General features: G+C 43.5%; 1 long non-coding RNA gene across 1 annotated transcript; it reads right to left on the reverse strand.

Moving 5' to 3' along the window:
- Positions 1-745: 745 nt before the first annotated feature.
- LOC119955315 lies at positions 746-9,753 on the reverse strand. Its single transcript, XR_005458430.1, has 3 exons — positions 9,653-9,753; positions 6,410-6,504; positions 746-914 (listed from the first exon to the last, which is right to left on the reverse strand). It is a non-coding gene; the product is annotated as an uncharacterized LOC119955315 (long non-coding RNA).
- Positions 9,754-10,284: the final 531 nt, after the last annotated feature.

The following is a 10,284-nucleotide window of genomic DNA, read 5'->3' on the forward strand; positions in this document are numbered from 1 at the left end:
CGCAGCACGCAGTCCCGATCACTGAACCGGTGGAACCTCACCAGCACCGCACGCGGGGGTTCATTCTCCTTAGGGGTTCATTTATCCTCCAGCTCCAGGGGCAGATGGAGAGACCTGGCCCCCACTAGCGAATTCAGCATTACAGCCACATAGGCTGTCAGGTCCGATCCCTCTAGCCCCTCCGCAAGGCCCAAGATCCGCAGGTTTTTCCGCCTCATGCGGTGATCCAGCTCCTCGAAGCGTTCCTGCCACTTCTTGTGGAGTGCTTCGTGCCCCTCCACCTTACTCACGAGGACCACGGCCTCCTCCTCTCGTTCAATGGCCTGCGTCTGCAACTTCTTGATGGCAGCACCCTGGGTGGACTGAATCTCTGACAGCCTTCTGTTTGTTTCCTGCAGAGAGCTCAGTACTTCATCCTTGAATTCTTTAAAGCAGCTCAGGAGATCAGTTTGTTGTTTCTGGGCCCAGAGTCTCCACTCCCCTGGAGCTTTGTCGGTGGCCATCTTGGATCCCTTCCCCCGTTTTTTCTGAGGAGCTGCTGCTGTTTTTTCCACCTTTCCACTCCGAGTTCGAGTCATGGACTGCAGGGAAAGTCGTTCAGCACACCTTCCCCCACCGGGAGACGTCGAAAAATTTCCGTTTTGGGCTCTCAAAAGAGCCGAAAAATCTCTTTAAAACGGGAGCTCCCACATGTGTGGCTTACTGCTGCATAACTGCCACTGGAAGTCCAGGGGCTGGTGCCTCTTTAATAGCTTTCAATTTATTTCCATTGGATGTAGCCCTTGAACATCCACCTTGATTCCACAATAAGCCACCTCATTCGCCTGAAAGGTGCAGTTTTCTCTCTTTGGGTGCACTCCTGGAACTCTTTAAAATGTCATCCAGATTTGTCAGATGTTCCTCCTCAGTGAATCCTATAATCAGAACATCATGTAAGTAAATGATAACTTTGGTAAACACTTGCACTACCACTGGAAGATGGTACAAGCCCCAAAGTGTAAATGTATATATTGATACAGTCTTTTGGTTTTTTAATTCCAATTGTTAACAGGCGTGGTTCACGTCCAACTTAGTATATTTCAGGCCCCCAGCCAGCTTTGCATTCAGGTCGTCTATTTTGGGTATTGGGTACCTGTCCAACTTTGGAGCTTGATTAACCATTAATTTATAGTCCCCACAAATTCTGATAGTCTGCTCGGGTTTAACTAGTGGCACAATGGGTACAGCCCACTCAGCAAATTGTGCGGGTTTGATGATGACCAGATCTTTCACTCATCGCAATTCTGTGTCAACTTATTCCACTAACACATAAGGCCCGAATAAACCTTGGTGTAGCTTGCAGATCTAAGTGGATCCTAGCTTGTAATCCTTGTAATCCTTTAATCCTTTAATCTTTCCAAATTCTTCTTGGAATACTTCTTGATACTTTATTAAGATCTCATTCAGGCCCTTTCTTTCAATCTTAACGATCTCCATTCAGTTTACTTTTATCTCGCGGAGCCAATCACATCCCATCAATCTTGGTCCCCGGCCTGACACCACAATCAGTGGCAGCTGTGATGACTGTTGTCCGTAACTCACAGTGTTTGTAGTTTTTCCTATTATCTTTAAAGCCTCTCAGGTAAACATGGCTAATTTTGCTGTCCTGTTCAGCAACTTTAGAGATTGAATCCCTTCTTTCAGATACCGCTGGGTACATTAGTATATTTCAATAGCTGATGCCTCTGTGTCCACCTCCATATTTAATGGCTGGCCCTGCTTGCTTCTGCATTTGTGCCTTAGATGGCCTCCTTACTCAAGAGCTTGGTTCCTTTGAATTTACACACTGCTGGAGAGTGGTTTCACCCACATTGAGATCAAAAGCACCTTATCTTACTCCTCAGCTGCTTAAATCTTTGGTACTTAGTAATCCTTCCCACTTCTGTACTCGAGTGACTTCCTGAACCTGATCCTGCGTGCTCATTTCTGGGGTCATTACTACACGTGGTTTCCCGCCTTAACTGGTGGAATTCAAGGCTCTGTTTGTCTTTTAACTCTTAGGTGCCCTTTCCTGCACTCTCAAGTGCTGTCGCTATTTTTAACGCCACCCTGAAAGTCAACTCAGACTCGGCCAACAGTTTATTTTGTATGGCTACGATATTCGCACCGCATACTAGCCAATCTTTTAGCAGATCATTTAAAGCTGATCTAAAGGTGCTGCATTCTGCACTCTGCTTTAGCCTGGCTATAAATGCTGTGACGGTCTCCCCCGGATACCCTCCGCATCGAGTTAAATTGAAAACTTTGCAGTGTCACCGAGGTATTAGGGTGACATGGCCACCACCATCCAGGATAAGGGCAGCAGATACATTGGAACACCACCACCTGGAGGTTCCCCTCCAAGCCACTCAACATCCTGACTTGTAACTATATCGGCGTCCTTCACTGTCGCTGGGTCAAATCCTGGAACTCCCTCCCCAATAGCACACGTGCACCTACACTACATAGACTGCAGCGGTCCAAGGAAGCAACTCACCACCGCCTACTCAAAGGAAATTAGGGATGGGCAACAAATGCTGGCCAAGCCAGTGACACCACATCCCAAAATAAAATAGAAAATAAATAAATAATGCTCCTTCACTATTTCCACTAGCTCTGCAAATGACTTAGGATGAGAAGCCTCCACAGATGTTAAACTGCAAATCACATTATAAGTCTGGGCCATGTACATGGTAAGTAAATTTGTTGAGTGGGCTGCACCCATCGTGCCACTAGTTAAACCCGATCAGACTATCAGAATGTGTAGAGATTATAAGCTAACAGTGAATCAAGCTTCAAAGTTGCACACGTACCCCATACCCAATATAGATAAAGCACATGGGCAGCAGAGTAGCACAGAGGTTAGCACTGTAGCTTCACAGCGCCAGAGTCCCAGGTTCTATTCCCAGCTTGGGTTACTGTCTGTGTGGAGTTTGCATGTTCTTCCCATGTCTGCATGGGTTTGCTCCGGTTACTGCCCCTAATTCCCAAAAGATGTGCTTGTTAGGTGAATTGGACATTCTGAATTCTCCCTCAGTGTACCCGAAAAGGGGCCGGAATGTGGCGTCTCTGGACTTTTCACAGTAACTTCATTGCAGTGCTAATGTAAGCCGACTTGTGACAATAAAGTTTATTATTTTTACTATTAAAAAGACTTTATTTCTATCCTACACATTTATTCCATTATCCCTGAAAAAATGCTCCAGCCGTTTGATATACTGCACCCAATTCTCAGTAGTCGGGTCAAAGGCTTTTAGTTTCCCAAAGAGAGGCATGTTTTTTCTCTCTTATACAGGTCTCGAACAATGTGCCTCACTTTGTCGTTTTATAACAATGATCTTGTCAAATTCCTTGCTGCTAATGAAGTTATTCTGATTTACCTTGTTGCCAATGTAGTAATGATGTGGAGATGCCGGCGTTGGACTGGGGTGAGCACAGTAAGAAGTCTTACAACACCAGGTTAAAGTCCAACAGGTTTGTTTCAAACACGAGCTTTCGGAGCACGGCTCCTTCTTCAGGTGAATGGAAAGGCTTGTTCCAGAAATGTTTATATAGACACAGTCAGAGATGCCCCGGAATGCGAGCACCTGCAGGCAATCAAATCATCAAAGATGCAGAGAGAGAGGTAACTCCAGGTTAAAGAGGTGTGAATTGTCCCAAGCCAGTTCAGTCGGTAGGCCTCTGCAAGTCCAGGCTTGTTGGTGGGGGCCGAATGTAATGCGACATGAATCCCAGATCCCGGTTGAGTCCGCATTCATGCGTGCGGAACTTAGCTATAAGTTTTTGCTCAGCAATTTTGCGTTGTCGCGTCTCCTGAAGGCCTCCTTGTAGAATGCTGACCCGGAGATCAGAGGCTGAATGTCCTTGACTGCTGAAGTGTTCCCCAACTGGAAGGGAACAGTCCTGCCTGTTGATAGTCGCACGATGCCCGTTTATTCGTTGTCGTAGTATGTAGTAAATGTAGTAAAGGAAGGATTGGCGACTACCAATCAGTATGTGTAATGAATTATAATGGTTTATTTAATTATAAGGTCTTTCGCAACGTTATCACTACTCACTCTGGGACCTACTCTGGCTGCAAAAGCCCACGGCCTGCACCAAGATTCTGATTGGGTGATGGGGTCACCCTCCCGATGTATGCCCCTTAACGGAGCCACTTACTATAGCATTCCAATGCAGTACACTCTCCGAGATGTTGCCTTTCAGATGAAATGTTAGACTGAAATCCCAAATGCCTACTTGGGTGGATCTGAAAGATCCTGTGACACTTGCTCAAAGAGGAGCTATCCCTAGTGTTCTGGTGGATAGTCATCTCTCAAAGACATCCAAGAACTGTAGGTTCAGTTATTTGGTCATTATTGCATTGTTGCTTGTGGTAATTCACTGTGTACAATGCTGGCCAGGATTTTCTGCTAGCGTTTGTCGTGGATGAAAATGGCGATGCCAGCGGGAAATCTTGCGAGACTGGTGAAATGGGGAGCTCGGTAACGAGATCTCATTCTGTGATTTTCCCTGCCCCTCGCCAGTGATGCAACAAGGTTCCCGCCCTTTTTTAATAAACTTTATTATTGTCACAAGTAGGCTTACATTAACACTGCAATGAAGTTACTGTGAAAAGCCCCGAGTCACCACATTCCGGCATCTGTTCGGGTACACAGAGGAAGAATTCAGAATGTCCAATTCACCTAACAAGCACGTCTTGCAGGCATTTGTGGAAGGAAACTGGAGCACCCGGAGGAAACCCACACAGACATGGGGCGAACGTGCAGACTCCACATTTTTAAAAGTACTTAATTGACTGCAAAGTGGTTTGAGAAACCTGGTTGCCATGAAAGGTGTGATATAAATGCAAGTATTTATTTCATTTTCTTTTTTACTAAGCCTCAAAATCGCTCATTGACAACCCAGCCTTTCACTTGCTCCCTTATCTTCATGGTTCGCTCAGGCAGTGTGATGACAATAAGAAAGGGCTTGTTATAAATATCAATAAATGCCATGGGTCACTATATGAGCCAATGTAAAGACGATCAATGCTTGCAATGAATCAACCAATTCAAAACAAGCTCATGCCAGATTCCACTGTGAAGGAAATAATCTTGTTATGTGAATGTCAGAGGCATCCTGAACAACAAGGGAGACTCCACAGAAAAACAATGTTCCCAGTAGCTTCAGTAAATCAGACCTACCACTCCAGCAAAGGCTAATTTAGCCAACCGCGCCAGGAAATTGCCAGATCAATCATGAACAGAAGCTCTTTGCAGTGCAGTGCAGTGAAATGGATATCGGCAGGTAGCACCAGGGACTGGAATGTGTAGCAGTCAAGGTTCAGCTACAGTAAGAAGCAGCAAATATTATTGCATCTATCTACCTGTCCAGGAGAGACTTTGCCAGCATGGCACCTGTCCAAAAGAACTCTAAAAGTTGGACAAAGCGGGATGATTGTGTGGGGAGCCAGAGCAAGACATCTCACATTGGGTGAAACCCCCAGCATGCTGGAGGGAAACAGTTTATGGTCATAACAAATCATTTGGGCCACAGTGTCTTGAAATTTTCAGAGTGCATTGATTGCAGCACCAACCTCAATTCACATGAGTTTTTTGCCCTTACCATTCTAATACCAGCTACAGTCAGCTAGTAGTCAGGGATATTGCAATGAGTGATTGTCCAGACCACCAAAGCACCTGACTAGAAAATCACATTGCTGCTTTCAGGTTGCATGTAGAACATAGAACATAGAATTTACAGTGCAGAAGGAGGCCATTCGGCCCATCGAGTCTGCACCGGCTCCTGGAAAGAGAACCCTACCCAAGGTTAACACCTCCACCCTATCCCCATAACCCAGTAACCCCACCCAATACTAAGGGCAATTTAGCCTGGCCAATCTACCTAACCTGCACATCTTTGGACAGTGGTAGGAAACCGGAGCACCCGGAGGAAACCCACGCACTCACGGGGAGGATGTGCAGACTCCGCACAGACAGTGACCCAAGCCGTAATCGAACCTGGGACCCTGGAGCTGTGAAGCGATTGTGCTATCCACAATGCTACAGTGCAAAAGGAGGCCATTCGGCCCATCGGGTCTGCACTGACCCACTTAAGCCCTACTTCAACTCTATTCCCTTAACCCAATAACCCCTCCTAACCTTTTTGGACACTAAAGGCAATTTAGCATGGCCAATCCACCTAACCTGCACGTCACCCATCTTAGAAAACTTTGACGACCGAGAGCAACAAATCTGCAGTTGACTGATTTTAAACCTTAATTCAATATCCCAGAGCAAACTAGGAACCAAAAAAATGGGGCACTACTCTCCAACCCCCAGGAGACCATTCTGATCCTGATTAACATTACCTGGTTACCATTACTTTTTGTACAAGGTGATTGACTTACCAACCAGAAACAGGTCCAGCTCTCGCTTATAAGCCCTCAGCAAATCTGCATTTCCCTCGTTATTCGGCAACATGTTGCGTTGTTCCCAACAACATCTTTCATTTGGATGTAATAAGATACATCAATGTAATAAGATATATCAAGGTGCTTCGCAAAAACAAAATTTGATACAAATACGCATAAGGAGATATTAGGTCAAATGCTTCGCCAATGGTTTTAAAGGAGGATTTTAAAGAAGGAAAGAGAGTTACAGAGTTAAAGAGTTAACCTTTTGTCACCCATTGCTGAGCAGAGCCATATCGGAAGGATGAAATGGGAGGGGCGTAAAGCCGCATTTTTAAACTTGTCCTCCGATTCCTGCTGCCTACCATTTTTGCAAGGTAGGAAATGTGATTGGTCATGGACATGTAATATGATTTCAGATTTGTTATTTAAATACCTACTGCAAATTCAATATGGCGTGTCACTGCTATTATTGTTGAGGCAGGTAGGTTCCTGAGCTATGTTGGTTTGTGAACCATGAGAAAGCCTGCTGAAGAGTCGGGAGGTAAATTCAAAAACTTCTGCCAACTTCAACTATCATAATACAAAGGTTTTCGATGACCCAAGTATCTTTTCAATGTAGTGATTGATCATAGGGTTCTTTCTTTAAAGGTATGTGGCCATTCAATTGACCAGCTCTATATAAGGATTAGAATTTCTCCAGTGGATAAAGACCTCTTCTGCATCCTACTATATGGAGGATCAGATATGAATGTATGTAGGGGAGCCTGTGGTCTTATTTTTACATTGGTTTAATATTCTAACACCGACTGAACCTTTTAAGCAGTCTTCCAGTATCCACTAGGTACAGTACCAATGAACCATTTAATAACATAGGCATTCAACATTCCCTTTAAAAGAATTCTCCCTCTTACATTCTCATAATTCCGTTCAAACAACCACAGCTAGTGAGAGTTCAATTGAAAAACATTTAACCCTCTTAATACATCTTAAGATTGTCCAGATAAATACAGAGGTATTGAAAATGCAATGCAAAAAATTCTAGTTGTTTCAAGCCCATAAGACTGTCAATCAAACAAAGTTGGCAGTGCCCTTTGCAACTGTGTAAACACCCTCCTACCAGCTAAGTCCGGTAGTCAATCTTGGAGCTCAGCCAAGCATTCATAATGAGGCCATCCAGCAAAATAGACGTCTGGATATCTTTGCAGTCTCCTTTTGTTGATACAGTTGACAGATCCACTCATAATGAATTCTTGGCTGATCTCCAAGACTGATCAATGGGCTCAGACCTGACAATTACAAAAAGGACAGCTAGCTTTGTTTGATTAATAGTTTTATTGATTTGAAATAACATGTCTTTCTTTGAATTCTTTGAAGTGGGTTTTCTGAGTCCGAATGTAAACTTAGATAAGATTAAAAATTGTTAAGAGGGTGAAAACTTTCTTTAATGGAACTGTTGCTGGTTGCATTTGAATAACAATTTTATGAGAACGTAAGAGGAGGAATTTTAATCAATGGAAATATTAATGCTGATAGTTTTTTAATTTAATGAGCATTTAAACAGCTTGACAATATTATCATATAGTTCATAAGTTCTGTACCTAATGCTTACAGTGAGTAGGTGCTTTGGGGATGCATCAGGGTCACGGATGTGGCATGTGAGTATTTGGGGGTTCAGGGCTGGAGGGCCTAACAATGATATATTGAATTGGGCCGGTGGCCCAGTAAATAAACCTTTGAGGCTCAACACCTGCCCACCTCCCACTGCCTTAGACCCACCTCCCACTGCCTTAGGTGTGTGTGCTGACATTTTAGAAATCTGGATCACATCATTGTGTAATGGCCCAACTCACGGTTCTCAAACTAAAAAAAAAACCAATCCCAAGAAGTTTAGCTGCAGAATTCCAGAGCTAAGAACGTTGGCAACTGAAGTTGTAGTTACCAATGGGGTGGAACGATTAAAATTGGGGCTGTTGAAGAGGTCAGTACTGGAAGGGCACAGATATCTCAGAGAGTTGCATGGCTGAAGGTTATTGCAAAGCCAGCGAAGGATGAGGCTTCGGGGGATTTGAAAGCAAGGGAAAAATACTCTGTTGTGTTATTGTGTAACCTAGTGTACATCCTTATGTAACTTGAGACCCCTGGTCCTCTTTTAGTTTCTGCACTTTGTGTCCTAGCACGCAACCTCTCAGAGGCAGCTTGCTGTGGTGAATTGGAGCTAGACAAGTTCCAGCAGGAATGCCTACGCACAGTGCATTAATTGGAAATCCTGATGTAAACACTTTCTAATCCCTCCCCTACCCCAGTACTGTAAATATTTCTATCCTGTAATTGTCCCATAAGTATTGCTGGTGGGCCATAATTATATAAACTGAAAAATGTCTATTGGACTCGGGCTTAAAAGAGAAAAATTCAATGCCTATGAGAAGTCAACTTCAGTCTCCTGTGAAATTGTTTTCCTTGAAGAAAAGATTGTATCTATTAAGCATATCACCCTTCAAAAATTGTCGCTGATTTCTGCTGCGGTCTATGGGTAAGTAATAGTACAGTCATATACTTGAGAAATTGCAACTCTCAAGGGTTTTCTTGCTTGTGTCCTATTACCTTTTCGTACACAAGTCTGCTCTCAGCACTGCTTCATAGGACAGTCAGGGAAAGGATGCTTTCCACAGGAGAGTTCTGTGGAGTTAAAATGTTCAAAAGACTAAACACTGCCAATTAAAACAGGAAAATGGCCAGCAGGCTAGGGGGAAATCAGAAAATATGAAGCCAAGAACAAATGAGCCTGCCCATCTACAACTAAACATAAGATCATTCTGTAAATGACTGTAACCTTGACACCCGATCAGATGAGACATTTATTAACTACAAAGTATGACTTCTTGTTTGAACTTCCCAAAGGCCATAAAGCTTTCATTACAATGCGAATCCCTATTCCAATGTCACATCATACTAGCCAGTTCAAGACGCTGTCACAGAAATGATGCATTACACACAATGAATACATGGGACTGCAGGGAATAAAAACATGAGAAAATTATTAATGAGTTTAAACTGGCTTAGAAAACAATTCACTTTTGTAAAACTCGATCCAAAAAGAAATCTGAAGAATGGAACAGAGTAAATCGATTCAAATTGAATACAGGGTTGCATGTTAAGCTTCAGCAAGTAAAGAAAACGACTTGCAATAAAGTGTCAAAGATTTGACCTTTTCCAGTTTTGTAGGTCAGTACCACCTACCAGCAAGCCCGTAGGAGTCAGCCTGGCACTTGCTTTGTCAAGGCGAATGTGAACAACATTAAAGAAGGAATTCAAACCAACTTCAGAGACCAGCAATGCTCTATGAAAAAAAAAATCACATACAATTTTCGTTAACACTTTCATCGTGGAAAAAGTGAATGAAAATTTAAATGTAAATCAAAGCAAATATGTATACTTCTCATTTATTCTTGGGATATAGGATGTAGGAATCACTGGAAAGACCAACATTTATTGCCTGTCCCCAATTTCCCTGAGCAGGTGTGACTGATTCTTCTCCCTGAGTAGTTTGATAAAACAGAGTTGCAAGTTAGGCCAATTCAGAAGGCATTTAGGAATCATTGGGCTGGATTTCCTGGTCGTGCCTGACCATAAGTCCGGAAATTTCCGCCCGAGGTCAAGGGACCTTCAAATGATCCACCAAATCTTCCAGTCCCGCCCATGATGATTCCTGCGGTGGGCGGGACCAGGAAAGTTGCCCCCATCAAGTTGATCTGGAGCTGGAGTCACAATACAGGTGAGATGTGGTAAATATGTAGGTTTGCTTCTTTAAATGGACATAACAAACTTGTTGAATTTTGGATTAATCTTGCACATTTTCAGATACAATTTTT

Source organism: Scyliorhinus canicula, chromosome 20 (assembly GCF_902713615.1).
Source record: "Scyliorhinus canicula chromosome 20, sScyCan1.1, whole genome shotgun sequence".
In the NCBI taxonomy this organism is placed as follows: domain Eukaryota; kingdom Metazoa; phylum Chordata; class Chondrichthyes; order Carcharhiniformes; family Scyliorhinidae; genus Scyliorhinus; species Scyliorhinus canicula.